General features: G+C 48.1%; 1 long non-coding RNA gene across 1 annotated transcript; it reads left to right on the top strand.

Annotated features, from left to right (window-relative positions):
* Positions 1–383: 383 nt before the first annotated feature.
* On the top strand, positions 384–6,985 carry LOC308485507. Its single transcript, XR_013990581.1, has 2 exons — positions 384–427; positions 6,709–6,985. It is a non-coding gene; the product is annotated as an uncharacterized lncRNA (long non-coding RNA).
* Positions 6,986–17,806: the final 10,821 nt, after the last annotated feature.

The following is a 17,806-nucleotide window of genomic DNA, read 5'->3' on the forward strand; positions in this document are numbered from 1 at the left end:
AAAAAGGCTAATGCTGTTCTAGGCTGCATCAACAGAAGTCTAGTGTCCAGATCGTAGCAAACCATAGTCTGGCTCTCTTCTGCCTTGGTCAGAGCACACCTGGAATATTGTGTCCAGTTCTGGGTGCCACGATTTAAGAAGGTTGTTGACAAGCTGGAACATGTGCAGAGGAGGGCGACCAAGATGACCGAGGGTCTGGAAAGCAAGCCGTATGAGGAACAATTGAAGGATCTGGGTATGTTTAGCCTGGAAAAGAGGAGACTGAGAGGAGGTAGGAGAACCATCTTCCAATATCTTAAGGGCTGTCACATGGAGGAGATAACATGCTTGTTTTCTCCTGCTCTGGAGGGTAGGACTCGAACCCACGGCTTCAGGTTACAAGGAAGGAGATTCCGACTGAACATCAGGAAGAACTTCCTGACAGGAAGTGCCATTTGACAGTGGAACCGTCTCCCATGACATGTGGTGGACTTTCCTTCCTTCCTTTCTGAAGGAGCGTCTCCACCTCCATCGTTCTACCCAGACACTGAGGTCCAGCTCCGAGGGCCTTCTGGTGGTTCCCTCACTATGAGAAGCCAAGTTACAGTGAACCAGGCAGAGAGCCTTCTCAGTGGTGGCATCTGCCCTGTGGAACACCCTCCCACCAGATGTCAAAGAGAAGAACAACTACCAGACTTTTAAAAGACATCTGAAGGCAGCCCTGTTTAGGGAAGCTTTTAATGTTTGATGGATTACTGTATTTTAATATTTTGTTAAGACAGCATCTTAAAGTTAAGACAGCATCTTAAAAAGCAGAGACATCACCTTGCCAACAAAGGTCTGTATAGTTAAAGCTCTGGTTTTCCCAGTAGTGATGTATGGAAGTGAGAGTTGGACCATAGAGAAGGCTGATAGCCGAAGAATTGATGCTTTTGAATTCTGGTGCTGGAGGAGACTCTTGAGAGTCCCATGGACTGCAAGAAGATCAAACCGATCCATTCTGAAGGAAATCAGCCCTGAGTGCTCACTGGAAGGACAGATCCTGAAGCTGAGGCTCCAAGACTTTGGCCACCTCATGAGAAGAGAAGACTCCCTGGAAAAGACCCTGATGTTGGGAAAGATGGAGGGCGCAAGGAGAAGGGGACGACAGAGGATGAGATGGTGGGACAGTGTTATCGAAGCTACCAGCATGAGTTTGACCAAACTGCGGAAGGCAGTGGAAGACAGGGGTGCCTGGTGTGCTCTGGTCCATGGGGTCACAAAGAGTCGGACATGACTAAACGATTAAACAACAACAACATTTTGTTGGAAGCTGCCCAGAGTGGCTGGGGAAGCCCAGCCAGATGGGCGGGGTTTAAATAACATATTATTATTATTATTATTATTATTATTATTATTATTCCTTGAAGGTTTTTAAGCAGAGGTTGGATGGTCACCTGTCATTGATACTGTAGTTGAGATTCCTGTATTGCAGAGGGTTGATCTAGATGACCCTTGGGGTCCCCCCATCTCTGCCGTTCTACCATCCTGTGAAAATACAGGTCTGGCACAGCAGAGTCCCTGCATTTACTATGGAAATCTGCCGCGCATTAGCAGTCCGCTGTGTCCATCGGTCCCAGAGGGCTGCTGACAGGCTAGATCTATCTCCTTGAATATTTCCTCTCAGCCCAAGAAAGGCTTTTTTTATTTTTTTATTTCACTTTTATCAGAGCAAATCTGCCTCTTTAGGAGAATGGAGGCCTAAACACTCCAATTAAAACCTTTATCGGTCCAAACAAAAGCAGCCCCGAACCGGAGCGTAATGTCCTGCCTCAAGTCTCTCCGTCCCCTACAGATGCCCGCTAAGATACGCCGCGGAAAAGATTGGCAAAATAAGCCCAGGAAACACGCTGTTCTTTTGCTTGGCTGTCGGCTAATTGTGCTGGCTTTTCTGTCCTTCCCCAGGCCTCCCTCCGCCCCGCTAGTCCCCGAGTGCTGGGGGAAATCATTAGAGGAAAGGGCAGGAGGTTAAGGAGAGAGAAATCACATCGCATTTGGGGCAGAGGCAAAGTGGTTTGCGCAGGGAGCGAAAGGACGGCTGCAAAATCCTGGCACGTTTCCTGCCAGCTCCGGCTCTGATCTCTCCCCGTTTTTGTTGTCGCCTTCCATCCTGAGCCTGGCGGAAGCCTGGTCCTTGAGGGAGACAATAGAAAATGATTAATAAATAGGCAATTAGATGAAGAATGAAAAAAGGAGGAATGGGGAGACAGGGAGATTCGGGAGCCAACCAGATGCATGTGGGAAACTCGCAATCAGGATTCGAACTCAAGACCCCTCTCCTGTAGCTTCCAGCAATTGGTGTTTAGAAGAATTGCGTGTCGAGACCCCGCAGCCACCCCCTCCTGCAAGAGTAAGCCACTGGTAGGGGGAGCCCTGTCAATGCGAACCAACTCAAGCTCCCCCTGGTGTTCCCGTCAGGGTCGTGTCAAGGCCCTAGCCCCCAGCCGGGCTTCAGACTAGATCAACACCCCTGGATTCCTTTAATGGAATACCCTTAAGCTTGGAGGGGCAGGTGATGGCCACAGCTCCCCTCCCCAACACAAGGTCAAACAATGCCTAACCGCAACCCTAACAAAGTTGTGACGATTGCTACGAGGTAGGCGAAAACCAAGTGTCCAGTGCCAATTTGCCAAGTGGAAAAATTCCTACCAGGCCCCTCGGACAACCAAGGTGATGAAGCGAAGTCCATAGCAAGGCCATTGCCTAACCTGCAAAATAGGGAGGGAAGGCGGGTGATTGAGGAAGAGAGCCAAAGAGGAAGTCCTCTGGCTCGCTCCTCCGTTTAAACGGCCCTGGCCACGCCCCCCAGCCAGCGGATTGGCTGGCCGGGCTCTGACATGGCCGGGATCCCCCATGCAACGGGGGACAAAGTCCCCCGCCCCCGGAGGGGAGTGGGTGGCCACACGGTCCACCGCAACTCCTCCCCACTGGGAAGTGGAGCGGATTTGCTGCTACGTCCAGCTGCAAAAGCAGAGCAGAGGGATCCTCACTGCTAGCCATTAAAAAAGAAAAAGTATTTCTACTTTTCAGATTTATACATTTCACCGATTTTACAATCATTTTGACATTTCAAAACTTGGCTTCCTTTCCCCTCTTTCTGCAGCTCCTTAAATTTATTTTTAATATCTTCTGCATATTCAAATTAACTTAATTTGTCCATTTATTCATCTTCTTTAAATATATACTCTTCTGAGGCTGAAGGTTATTACAATAATCCTGCCAGTGTTTTTACCTGTTTGCAATTTATCTGTAAATATTCAATAAACCATTTCCATTCATTTATAAAAAACTTTGTTATCTTGATTTCTCTTTCTTCCAGTAAGTTTTGCCATTTCTGCATATTCCATAAGTTTTTGTATCCATTCTTCCTTTACTGGGACTTCTGCTTCTTTCCATTTTTGGGTGAGTAGCGTACGTAAATAGAATTCTGTACAGTTTAGGTAGTTCTGTCCCTATAATTCCCAAGAGAAAAGCTTCTGGGTTTTTTAAAACATACTTTCCATTTCATTATGTATCATTTCCCAGTAAGCCTTAACCTTACTCCAAGACCACCACGTATTATAAAAAGAACCTTCTTTCTCTTTACATTTCCAACACTAATTTGATTTAGATTTATACATTTTTGCCAGTTTACTCGGTGTTAGAGGCCACCGATAAATCATTTTCATATAATTTTCTCTTAGTCCATGACATGCTGTAAATTTTATATCCATATTCCACAATCGGTCCCATGCTTCCATGTCTATATTATGACCGATATCTATTGCCCAGTTTATAGTTGATTATTTTACTTGCTCATCCTTTGTCTCCCATTCCAATAATATTTTAGACGTTTTAGACAGCACTTTTACATTTTACATTCCAACAGGTCTCTCTCCAGTTATGATATTAGTTCCCCAAATGGCACCTCTAGCCATTTGTAGTCCTCTCCCCCTCCCTGAATTTGCTAATCCTTTTTTAAAGCCATCCACGTTGGTGGCCAACATTGCCTGGGAGACTTCCACAGTTTAACTGTGCTGTGAGAAAAAGTACTCAAAAGTATAACTTGTTCGGCGATCAGCCTCCTTTATGGTCCAGCTCTCACTTCCATACATCACTACTGGGAAAACCATAGCTTTAACTATATGGACCTTGGTCGGCAAGGTGATGTCTCTGCTTTTTAAGATGCTGTCTAGGTTTGTCATTGCTTTTCTCCCAAGAAGAAGGAAGAAATAGCTTGTCTCTATTCTGCTTTTGTCAGACCTCACCTGGAGTAGTGTGCCCAGTTCTGGGTCCCACAATTTAAGAAGGATATTGACAATCTGGAATGTGTGCGGAGAAGCAGCGGTGTAGTGTGGGTTGTCAGCACCCGGGGCAAGGCAAGTAATTTGCGCCCCCTAACCCCTAACCTGCCGCCGCTGCCAGCTTCTTCTTGCTGCTGCCTGGTCTGGTCTGGTGTGGTTCTCTCCCGCGCTCAGCGCTGCGCTGGGCGGCCGCTGCACTGTCCCTCCCCCAGATAGTCCCTCGCTCTCTCTCCGCACCGCACGCCTGGCACCCACCCCCTCCACAGTGGGCGGCGACCCAGCGGCTCGGATCGGATTCACACAGCCAGCACTGCAGTGAGAGAGAGTGAGTGAGCCAGGTAGGGGCAGAGAGCTGCGAGTGCGAGCGCGCCCCCCCAGATGTTGCGCCAGGTGCGGCCGGCCCCCCCCTGCACCCCCTACGCTATGCCACTGCAGAGAAGGGTGACTGAGATGAGCAGGGGTCTGGAAACCAAGCCTTATGAGGAATGGTTGAAGGAGCTGGGTATGTTTAGTCTGAAAAAGAGGAGACTGAGAGGAGATATGAGAACCATTTTCAAATGTCTCAAAGGCTGTCACATGGGAGAGGGAGCAAGCTTGTTTTCGGCTGCCCTGGAGGGTAGGACTCGAACCCATGGCTTCAAGTTACAAGGAAGGAGATTCTGACTAAACATCAGGAAGAACTTTCTGATGAGAAGAGCTCTTTGGCAATGGAACAGACTCCCTCAGAAGGTGCAGGACTCTCATTTCTTGGAGGTTTTTAAAAGCAGGGCCTGGATGGCCATCTGTGATGTATGATCTAGTTCAGATTCCTGCATTGCAGGGGGGTTGGACTAGATGACCCTTGGGTCCCAACCATACAATTCTCTGATTCTATGGGCTTCTTGTTCAGGGCAATCATCTTTTCAGATTCAGCTAAACCCTTTCAGTTGTAAAAATGGTCTTCTTATTGACCCATGGGGCTCTTCTTTACAGTCACTCTGCTTCAAGCCTGAGCTTTAACTGCTGCAAACCACCTTGCTTATTTTAGACAAGAAGGCATCGATGTTTTGAGATCAATAGAGGCATGTAAGAATTTCAGTGGGAAATGTTGGTTTCTGCTAGTGATGGGCAGAGATCTCCTGAGTTTGATTCCGCACTGGCTGTCTTGGCAAGTTTTCTCCAAAGCTTCTGTCTCATCATGTTGCCTGCGGATGTTGCCGTGCGCATGAACTCCCCTGCATGGCCCTGGGAACTGTACGCTGCTTCAATCGCAGGCGCAACTTGGGACGGAGGAGAGATTTGATTCAGTGTGCACATGAAGCTTACCAAATTTGCACATTCAGTCGTGGCTAGTGGCCTGGTCCCCCATGAATTTGTCTAATCCTCTCTGAACGCCACCCAAGTTGGTCATGACACATTGTGGTTGCAAACCCTACTGTTTTCACTCTTTGCTGCTATGTGACAAAGCACGTCCATTTGTCTGTCCCGAATCTAAGAATCGCAGAATCAGCCCCGGGATCTATGGATAATGGATGGTATACACATTTAATAAATCTTCAATAATAATTGGGTTCCTTCCAACTCTATTGCGCAGTCCAACACCTGCAATGCAGGAGTCTTATTTATTTATTGAATTTATATTCCACCTTTGCCTCCAAGCAACGCAAGATGATGTGCATGGTTCTCTCAGCCTCTGCATTCACTATACGGACCTTTGTTGGTAAGGTGATGTCTCTGCTTTTTACCTTGGTGTACCCCCCCCCCCGTCAAATGTAAGTAATCCACTGCCACACCAGTTTCCAAAATGCTGTTTCTTTCTCTTGTCGCTGGTCGCTCTGCCCCACCCTCAGCTCTTGTCACATTTGTGTGGTGTAGTGGTTAAGAGCGGTAGACTCGTAATCTGGTGAACCGGGTTCGCGTCTCCGCTCCTCCACATGCAGCTGCTGGGTGACCTTGGGCTAGTCACACTTCTCTGAAGTCTCTCAGCCCCACTCACCTCACAGAGTGTTTGTTGTGGGGGAGGAAGGGAAAGGAGAATGTTAGCTGCTTTGAGACTCCTTCGGGTAGTGATAAAGTGTGATATCAAATCCAAACTCTTCTTCTTCTTCTTAATTCTCCCTCCCTCTGTGTCCTTTGTGATCTGCCCCTCGAATACCATTGGCGGGGTGTGTGTATGTGTGTGTCAGAGTTTGAATGCAGTAAAAGTACGTAGGGACATATGAGCAGTGTTTCACCAATACAGCAGCATAAAACGATTTAAAATTAAGTGATAAAAAGACAAGGTAATAACGCATTATGAATGTAAAAAGTAGGACGTCATGTGCTTTCAAAACCCTTCCTTAACGTTATAAACCGTGAGTGTAGATCGGCCCCAACATCTCCCAAGCAGGGGTGGAGGAAGGGGGTCGGTGGGGGCGGGCTGCCCCAGGTGTGTTACCATAAAGCACCAATGCTGCAGCAAGCAAAGGCTTTAGCAGCTCAGCCAGCTGCTTGTGGCTGGAAAGCCAGACAGGATGTTTGTGACTGTTGCCATGGGAACAAAGGGGCAGTCCATTCTGTACTGAGCACCGGATGTTAGCTCAGTGTGTGTGTGTCATATGACCCGTACTGGATGTACTTGGGAGGAGTTTTCTTCTTGCTGTTGTTGAGTGCAGACATGATTCTCTGTACTGATGTAAGAGGCAGAAATAAATGATGTAAATAGTTTTCTGTCTGATTCTTTCCCCTCCCTGGGGACACCAAAGGGGAGAGAGGAAGAACGGTGTGTTCCTCTCATACATCTGAGAAGAATCGCCGGACCTCGCCTGCTTATCAGCAGAGGTTGGGAGACGCGGGGAGGTCGACAGGAATATCTGCCGGTGCCTACGCTTGTGGCACATTCCTCTGACCCAGGCAGAATTCCAACAAAGTGGCAGCCTTCGGATGGTTGCGTTTCATCGGACATCTGCATGAGAGGCTGGTGGATTGTCCTCCTCCTCTGCTCCAAGGAGGAAAAGGAAAGCGTCTGAGAACAGCCAGAGGCTCAACAGACGGCTGGTGGAAAGAAGAGGTGTTTTTCCAGAGCAACAAAGTTCAAGGTATGCTGCATTTCGGGCTAAAAGTGTGAACGCAGGAAGATTAATTCCCTGGTTCACGGAGCTGCGTTTCAAAGAAAACAAAAGCTCCGGGAGAAGAGGCCTGCAGCTTGGAAGCTCAGCCTGCATTCCACAAATTTTTGTGGTAGATAAGATGTCTTATTGAAATGCATTGTTGCTAGGTAACGGAAAGTTACTGGCAGAGGGGCTGGACTGTGAGCCTGGGAAAGCGAAACAAAGCCACAGAATGTTTTGGCTACAAAGTTTACGAGCTCTTGGAAGGGACTTTTCAATAGCAGCCAGAGTTTAGCTGCCAGGTGCAAAGAGCGTAAACAATTTGCAGTTTGCTGCGTGAGAAAGGAAAAAACGACTGTTGGATTTTACAGTTTGTTTGACATTGTGGGCTGGAGGCTTGGCTTCAAGATGGATGCCAAGAAAGGGGGAGGTTTGCCTTGCCCTCCTTGCTTGACCAATGACAATTATTCATCTTGGTCTGTAAAGATGAAGGCCCTGCTGCAGAATCAGAGGCTTTTTGATGTAATTGAAAACCCCATCCCTGCAGCACCAACCAGAGGTTGGGAGTCACGGAATGTAAGGGCCAGGACTGCTATAATTCTGTGTGTCTCAGATGATCAGTTGGTGCATGTTCAGCATTTAGAAAATGCGAAAGAGGTTTGGGACACGCTGCGTACAACGCATCAGAGAGATGCTGGTTCTTCAGCGTTGCTGTATTTTGAGAAATTGACCAATCTGAGACTTGCGCCTGATGGAGATGTTCAAGCGCACCTGACAGAAATGAAGTTTCTGCGTCAACAGATGGTGGAACGCAATTTCCGTCTTCAGGAGGAAGTGTTTTGCTTCATGATGATAAACAGCCTTAGCCGCACCTACAAGGTTGTTGCCAGTCAGCTTGGTTCCCTACCAGCCGCGCAGCTGACCGCGGAGAGAGTTTGTGCTGTGGTCCTGAATGAACACGACAGACTTGCTGCACTGGAAGAAAAAGACAGGGGGAGGGAAGAACAGAGTTCTAATTTCCCCACTGCTGATGCTACTGGAGAGCATGGTGTAGCATTGAGTGCTGTCCGATGCTACAATTGTGGACAGACTGGGCATCTACAGCGAAACTGTAAGAAGCCGCGCCAGTCAAGAGGAGCAAAGAGCAGCTCTACGAAGCCTCAGGCGTCAGGCAAAAGCCGTACCAAGTGCCAGGTGAAACCTGCAAAGGCTATGATGGCGAAAGGAACCACGCCAGATGTTGGGAACTCATTCATAATCGACACGGGCTGTACAAAACATTTGTGCCCGCACAGAGGACTATTTTCGACGTTGAAGAAGCAAAGCTTCACTGTGAAACAGGCCAACGGTCAAGAGTTGGAAGCGACTGGAATTGGGACTGTGTATCTTGAGAGTCTGAACTTGACTATAAATGATGTTTACCTGGTTCCAGAACTGAGATTTAATCTGCTGAGCGTGTCGCAGATTGCAAAGAAAGGACTGAAACTGTCCTATGATGCTAAAAGCTGCAAGATCTACAAAGATGGAAAACTGTTTCTTACTGCCAAAGAGAAAGATGGACTGTATTTGTTGACTTTTGATCAAAGTGATTACATGAAATGTAATTCTGATGTTTCTAACGAAATCTCTCTTGCAGGTGTGACCAGTCTGAGCACCAGGAAGGTGACGAAGAAGGTCGACAGAGCATTTCAGCGGGTGTATGCTGATGTGATTGGTCCTCTAGAACCATCTAGAGGCGGTGCAAAGTTTTACCTTGTGTGTGTGGATTGTTTCACTAATTATTCTTGGGTTTATATGATGGAGAAACCGCAAGAAACTTTAGAAAAGTTTCAGGAGTTTTGTGACAAGGTTAAAAATATGCATGATGCTAACATTGATTGTCTTTTCACAGATGAGAAGCAAGTTTTTCTGTTACAGAAGTTTCAGAAGTTCCTGGATGGAAAAGGGATAGACCACAAAGTGGCAGTTTCGCAAGAAGCGTGGAACAGGGGGATCTCTGTTAGAGTGAACAAAGAATTGCAAAAGGGGATGAATGCGCAATTGCTGAGTTCACATTTGCCACATGAATATTGGGCCGAATCGCTAGCGTCCTATCTTCATGTGTGGTTGAGAAAAGTCTCAACAGAGTTGGGATGTTCTCCTTTTGAGAAGCTGTTCAATAGAAAACCTTCTGTTGCCTACTTTAAGGTTTTCGGGTCTCATGTGAGAACAGAAGCTCCAGGTGGTGTAAAGAATGCCAGAGGCATTTTTGTGGGTTATGAAAAAGGTCTCTACAGAGTAATTTTGTCTGAATCTGGTCAGGTGATTCTCACAAAGTTCCTAGAGAGTGCTCCAAAGCAAGAGCGGGTAGTACAGACATTTCCCACAGGAAACGATGATGATGATGATGATGAGTTTGATCTTATTGAGTTCAGTAGTACTGATGATGACACTGATAGCTCAGAGAGTTCAGTTGTAACAGTCATTGAGAGAAAATCTCACACAATGGATAGACCTTCACAGGTGAAGGAAGAACCACTGATTGCTACTGGTTCTCGACAGAGTCCAAAGGTTGAACCAGTGAGCACAGAGGATCAGAACCTCTTACGTAGGTCTGAGAGAGCAACAAAGGGTGTACCACCAAAGAGGTATTCAAAGGAGTTTGCTAACCTTGCATATGTTGCTATTGTAAACGACCAAGGACAGATTGAAGCTGTGTCTGAGTCAGAGACAAAGGCACAACAGAGAGGTGTTAACCAAGGTAATGCGAAGTCACACAACCAGAGAGGTACATTGGTTAAACCAGTGGCGGGTAGTTCCAAGGGTGGAACTGAAACAACAGGGGAATGTTATAAATATAACAACTGTTTGTTTTCTTCTCTGGATGACGCTTTGCTCGCAGCACACATTGATACTTTAGGGGGAGTATGTTACCATAAAGCACCAATGCTGCAGCAAGCAAAGGCTTTAGCAGCTCAGCCAGCTGCTTGTGGCTGGAAAGCCAGACAGGATGTTTGTGACTGTTGCCATGGGAACAAAGGGGCAGTCCATTCTGTACTGAGCACCGGATGTTAGCTCAGTGTGTGTGTGTCATATGACCCGTACTGGATGTACTTGGGAGGAGTTTTCTTCTTGCTGTTGTTGAGTGCAGACATGATTCTCTGTACTGATGTAAGAGGCAGAAATAAATGATGTAAATAGTTTTCTGTCTGATTCTTTCCCCTCCCTGGGGACACCAAAGGGGAGAGAGGAAGAACGGTGTGTTCCTCTCATACATCTGAGAAGAATCGCCGGACCTCGCCTGCTTATCAGCAGAGGTTGGGAGACGCGGGGAGGTCGACAGGAATATCTGCCGGTGCCTACGCTTGTGGCACATTCCTCTGACCCACGCAGAATTCCAACACCCCCCACTGAGGGGGGTGACAAAATGCCAGGCGGCACTTATCACAGGGCCTTCAGCGCGCCAGAGCCACACGTCTCTCCTGGGAGTGACGCGGTGGCTTGGGTGCCCGCAGCTCTGCGCTGCCCCAAACGGTCTGCCCACCGCCTCCCCCTCAGCTGTAGGGCAGCCCCACGGAGAGTCCTGCCCCAGCTCACCCTGCCCCCACAGGTGGCTGGCCCCATCCCCGGGCACAAGGCATGCACGCCACCACCCCAGGCGCCCAATGGTCTTGCTTTGCCGCTGCTCCCAAGGCCTAGTCCAACACTCTAACCACTACACCACACTGCCTCTCTCTCGGCTGAGATATGAGGTGTGTGACTTGTTTGAGGGGGCAGGATTAAAAACTTGTAGGTCGCTGTCTGTGCTCCCATTAACCTAGCCCATTAATAATAATAATAATAATAATAATAATAATAATTTATTATTTATACCCCGCAAATCTGGCAGAATTTCCCCAGCCACTCTGAGTGGCTCCCAAACGAGTGTTAAAAACAATACAGCATTAAGTATTATCTGTATTCTGGAGTGCCTGGCGCATGAAACTGACACCAAACTGCTGCTAGCAGCTGGTATTCTGAGGTAGGCTTCTTCAGACCTTGGGGGCTCTACTTACCTGCCACGCCTAGCCTCCAATGCTAGACCTATCCCTCTGCAAAGGGATCCCTTTTTAAATCCACCAGCCGTTGTGCGCAGAAGTGCTTTCTTTTGTTCCTCCCTGCGTTTCCTTACCGAAGTTCTAGAAAGAATAAAGTTGAGACGGTATCAAAGCCTTGCGCTTTCCCCTCTCCTTTTCTTTTGCCTTACAGTAACAACTTCAAGCCTTGCCTCTTAAAGGGGCTGGCAAGGTAGGACGGAAACTCTCTTATCGCCTACCTTCAAGGGGAAAGTGTTGCCTTTGATACTGATATCTTGGAAATGCAAAAGTGTCATGTGGGGCTGTAGAAAAAGGAAGCAGCTTGGGCCAGCTCTTCTGGTGCCTTTTCAGGCATGAGTTTTTCCAGGATCCTGAGATCCTTCCAGGGAATGGGAAATGGGAGAGAGCACCAGGGCTGCGCCTGCCTTTAAAAACATAAGCAGAGCCTGCAGGATCAGGCCAGTGGCCTATCTAGTCCAGCAGCCTGTTCTCACAGTGGCTGAACAGTTGCCTGTGGGAAACCGGCAAACAGAGTCCAAGCACAAAAGCAAATCTCTCCTCCTACAGTTCCCAAAAACTGGTATTCAGAAGCAGAGCCAGCACAGCCATTAGGCAGGCTGGAGACACAGCCTCAGGCAAAAGAAGACCCCACTAGATGGCATGCTCACGAGCGGCAGAGAAACACTGCCACCATTGGTGCCGATTTCTGGCAAGATTGTGCTAATCTGAGGCAAGAGCTCACCTCTAATAATAATAATATTATAATAATTTTAGCAATGACAAACCTAGACAGCATCTTAAAAAGCAGAGGCATCACCTTGCCGACAAAGTTCTGTATAATTCAAGCCATGGTTTTCCCAGTAGTGATGTATGGAAGTGAGAGCTGGACCATAAAGAAGGCTGGTCGCCGAAGAATGGATGTTTTTGAATTCTGGTGCTGGAGGAGACTCTTGAGAGTCCCATGGACTGCAAGAAGATCAAACCTCTCCATTCTGAAGGGAATCAGCCCTGAGTGCTCACAGGAAGGACAGATCCTGAAGCTGAGGCTCCAAGACTTTGGCCACCTCATGAGAAGAGAAGACTCCCTGGAAAAGTCCCTGATGTTGGGAAAGATGGAGGGCACAAGGAGAAGGGGACGACAGAGGACGAGATGGTTGGACAGTGTTCTCGAAGCTACCAGCATGAGTTTGACGAAACTGCGGGAGGCAGTGGAAGGAAGGAGTGCCTGGCGTGCTCTGGTCCATGGGGTCACGAAGAGTCGGACACGACTAAATGACTAAACAACAACAACAACAACAAAAACAACAAAAACATTTTAATAAACAAGCGTGCCCCGTGACATTTTCAAACAACATATCGTTTGTATAGGGGGAAATAACGTTAAAACAGGTCAGTGTAGATCCAGCCCAGGTTTCGAATCCCTACTCACTATGAAGCTCACTGGGTGATTTGGGGCTAGTCATTGCCTCTCAACCTGGCCTACCTCACAGGGTTGTAACGAGGATGGAATGAGGAGGGGGAGAGTCATGTACATCATGTCCCAGGAGGAAAAAGGTGGGTGTAAATGCAATCAATCAATCAATCAATCAATCAATCAATCATGTGATGGAATGTTCAGAGATCAAAATTTTTTGGGAAATGATTCATGAAGAGATTAAAAAATTGATAGAGGTTTCATATAACAAAAGGGCAGAAGCATATTTATTAGGAATTTTGAGTATGGATATCCCCAAAGACAAAATTAACATATTTCTATACGCAACAATATTGGTAGCCAGTTATTGGAAAGGAAATAATATCCCAACAAAAAGGGAATGGTTAAGTAAATTATGTGAGTATCTGGAGTTAGCCAAATTGATGGATTTAATGAGACACAAATCCAAAACTATGGTACAGAAACAATGGGAATGCTTAAATGAATATTTACACAAACAGGGATCAAACATGAAAGTTTGGTTGTGCTTAGACTAACCTTGTGAAGACTACAGAGAATGAAAAGATTTGATGGACTATGAAAGAACTCAAGGAAAGGAAGTGACTGAAGAACAGATCTAAAGGTGAACCAGAAACTAAGAGACATGTGGTGAATGCAGTGGAAGTCTTTTAGAATATTTTAAGTAGGATTTATATATTGTAATGTTTGAAGTATAAATTTGGTATTATTGATTATGTAAAGTATCCCCCCCTTTTTCCTTTTCTTTTATCTTTCGTCTCTTTTCTTTTCTAGTCTGCATGTTGGAAAATAGTTAGACAAATGTGTTTACAGTGCTTTGTATTGATTTTTGTTTCTATTTCTTTTTTTATTATTTTCTTGTAATATTTAATAAAAACTAATAAAAATTATTTTTTAAAAAATCAATCAGAAAAACCACCCTACCTGGCAGTCAGCTGAAGAACTAGCTTGGGGGATGGGGAACTTCTGGCCCTCCAGTCCTTTCAGTCTGGCCCCTCGGACTCTCCCCAGACACCCCTTCCCTTGCTGACCTTGTTTGGTTGCCAGAGGAGGGCAACCAAAATGGTCAAAGGCCTGGAAACGATGCCTTATGAGGAACGGCTAAGAGAGCTGGGCATGTTTAGCCTGGAGAAGAGGAGGTTAAGGGGTGATATGATAGCCATGTTCAAATATATAAAAGGATGTCACATAGAGGAGGGAGAAAGGTTGTTTTCTGCTGCTCCGGAGAAGCGGACACGGAGCAATGGATCCAAACTACAAGAAAGAAGATTCCACCTAAACATTAGGAAGAACTTCCTGACAGTAAGAGCTGTTTGACAGTGGAATTTGCTGCCAAGGAGTGTGGTGGAGTCTCCTTCTTTGGAGGTCTTTAAGCAGAGGCTTGACAACCATATGTCAGGAGTGCTCTGATGGTGTTTCCTGCTTGGCAGGGGGTTGGACTCGATGGCCCTTGTGGTCTCTTCCAACTCTATGATTCTATGATTCTATGATCCTGAGTTTCCATCTGTCTGGAACATGTCCTTGAAGCCTTACAGCGCTTCTTGCTTGCCTGGATTGAAGATAGAGAATGGTGTGTGAGAGTCTGTAGAAACCAGCCTATTGTACAAGGAGAAAATTCTTATTAGTTGCTGCATCCTTTTTTGCCTTTGGCTCCACCGACCCCTGGAATGTGGCCCCTGGAAGGTTGCCTAAATGGGAAACTGGCCCTCGAGCTGCAAGAGGTCTTCCACCCCTGACTTATCTCTTCCAATGAGTGACAGCCTCCATCTCAACTCTTGTGATAGTTATCTACAAGCACTGAGAGACGAGGAAAGAATAACTCTTAATTAACGATAATTAAGTGCTGAATAGATTCCAGCATTGTAGTCGGTTCGGCGGCTTTCATATCCACAGAGGGGACCACAGCACAGCAGCAGAGCACGTGCTTGGATTGCAGAAGGCGCCAGGTTCAATGCCAGTGAAAGGACCTTGAGTCCCAGTGCTGGAGAACGAATAGCTGTTAATCAAGAGCAGACAGCATTGGGCTGGATACTCGGTGGACTGACGCTTTAGAAAGTCGAAGGGAGATTGCTTGAAGCCAGAGCTGTCTCCTTATTGGCCTGCCTTTAGGGAGGTGTGGCAGCTCAGGGGCAAAGCGCATGCTTGGCATGCAGAAGGGCCCAGGATAATCTCCAGCGAGGAACACGAGAACCTCCCTTGTGCCACATCAGACAAACTCAACGTATGTCAGGGACTGGACTGAGGAGTCTTTCTGAACCTCCCAAGAAGAGGAGAGTATAGATTTAGAACAATGGTTTGCAGAAGGTCATAGGGCAGGTGTGGGGGACTCCCTGGTACTAAATGGGGTAACTGTGCCCCTGAAGGACCAGGTGTGCAGCCTGGGAGTCATTTGGGACTCACAGCTATCCATGGAGGCGCAGGTCAATTCTGTGTCCCGGGCAGCTGTCTACCAGCTCCATCTGGTACACAGGCTGAGACCCTATCTGCCTGCAGACTGTTTCTCCAGAGTGGTGCATGCTCTAGTTATCTCTGGCTTGGACTACTGCAATGTGCTCTACGTGGGGCCACCTTTGAAGGTGACCCGGAAACTGCAATTAATCTAGAACGCAGCAGCTAGACTGCTGACTGGGAGTGGCCGCTGGGACCATATAACCCCAGTCTTGAAAGACCTACACTGGCTCCCAGTATGTTTCCGAGCACAATTCAAAGTGTTGGTGCTGACCTTGAAAGCCCTAAACGGCCTCGGTCCTGTATACCTGAAGGAGCATCTCCACCTCCATCGTTCTGCCCGGACACTGAGGTCCAGTGCCGAGGGCCTTCTGGCGGTTCCCTCATTGTGAGAAGTGAGGTTACAGGGAACCAGACAGAGGGCCTTCTTGGTGGCGGTGCCCACCCTGTGGAATGCCCTCCCATCAGATGTCAAGGAAATAAGCAGCTATCTTATCTTTAAAAGACATCTGAAGGCAATCCTGCAAGGGAAGTTTTTAATATTTAATGCTGTATTGTTTTTAACACTCGATTGGGTGCTGCCCAGAGTGGCTGGGGAAACTCAGCCAGATGGGTGGGGTATAAACAATAAATTCTTCTTCTTCTTCTTCTTCTTCTTCTTCTTCTTCTTCTTCTTCTTCTTCTTCTTCTAGTTCAGAGGCTGCAGAAGGGAGAAGCTGGGAAATATTGGGAGAGGAGCAGAAGGAAGATGCACCAGGGGAGAGACAGCTGACAGATTTAGTGACCGCCAGAGGTGGAGGAAGGGGCTGTGGTCTGCCCTGGGTGTCACCACTGAGGAAGGTGACAAAATACCAGGCGGCACTCACTGCGGGGCCTGCAAGCCACCAGAGCCACACGTCTCTCCTGGGAGTGACATGGTGGCTTGGGCGCCCACAGGCTCCGCGCTGCCCCAAATGGTCCTCCCGCCGCCTCCCCCTTAGCCTGTAGGGCGGCTGAGTGGAAGGAGGCAGGCAGACTCCTCGGAGGCCCCATGGAGCGTCCTGCCCTGGCTCATTCCGCCCCACAGGCAGCTGGCCCCACCCCTGGGTGCAGGGAATGCGCCCCAAATGCCTGATTGGTTTGCTCTGCCGCTGCTGATCGCCCCCCCCTCCCAGGACCAGGCGTGCATTGAGGGTAGTAGATCAGAAAGCTCAGAGGCAGAAAGCACAGACCAGCCAGCACAGGGATGACATACAATAGAAGAGACAGAGGGAGTGGGACTTTACTCAGAGCAACACCATTATCTGACAGAGCCACTTCCGCCCTACAGAGGAGGTGGGGTTGCGGGCTTCAAGCCCCCACCATGCACACGGCGGATGGAGCCCAGCCCCTGCGTGATTGGAGGAATTCCCAGCCGCGTCACCCCCTGGCCAGCCAATCAACTGGCTCTGGGGCGTGGTCTGCTCTATTTAAGGCAGGCGCGGCCAGGGATCTCCCTCTTTTGCTGCCTCCAGCTGTTCGAGTTTCCCACCCTCCCGCCCTATAAGGTTTTCGTTCCTTGACCTTGCTATGCACCTCGGTTGGTCGCCGTTGAGGGGCCTGGTAGGAATTTTTCCACTTGGCAAATTGGCACCAGCCACTTGGTTTTCGCCTACCTCGTAGCAAATCGTCACAGCTTTCTGGGTATTGGCGGTTAGGCATTGGTATTGCTCTGTAGATGGAAGAGGGGAGGTAGCGCCATCATCTGCCCCACATATTGAAGGGTGGTCTGATAAAGGATTCTGGGGGGCATGGCCCTGTCTGAAGCCTGGGAAGGTGAGGGCCTAAGGCACGCCCCCTATCGGTGACCCTGGGGGAGTTCCTCGTTGATGTGCATCAGCAGGACTCACCCAATGGTGGTTAACCCTTCCTGGACTTCAAGCAGACGGACTGAAGACGGATATGGTCGGTTAGGACCAATGCCTAAGCCAATTCCGCTCATCACCTGTAACCATAAAGTTGTGGCCTTATTTAGCCCATTAACCTTAATAATTGTGTCATGTGTCTTTATTTCCACGGGGGGCGGGGGCGGGAACCTGCCACGCAATCAGCATCATCCATCACTCTCTGTGAATATTGAGTAAAATACCTTGGTAAGAACTTCTTGTTTTCCCATTTCTGGCTGCCAGCCGTGAGGGAGGGAGATCGGATTCCCTGAAGCCTGACAACATAACGTAAAAACACATGCAGAGCCCTGGAGCAGGAGCAGGCCCAAAGCTCATCCAGGATCTTGTTCTGTATGCCAGTGGGAAGCCCGCAAGCAAGAGCTGAGCAGACCCTCCCAGTGTCTCTATTTTCCAGGGACAGCCCCAGATTTACAGAAGCCGTCCCGGTTTCCGATTCTGTCCTGTTTTTCCTTAGGACGTCCCTGTTTTCTAAGGCCAGCCTTGATGGTGGGGCAGTTATACAAGCACCCCATGATGAGGGATATCGCTTGTCAGGTCCAGGACAAAGCCAGCCAAC

Source organism: Podarcis pityusensis (genome assembly GCF_964106645.2).
Source record: "Podarcis pityusensis genome assembly, chromosome: 9".
NCBI classification, from domain to species: domain Eukaryota; kingdom Metazoa; phylum Chordata; class Lepidosauria; order Squamata; family Lacertidae; genus Podarcis; species Podarcis pityusensis.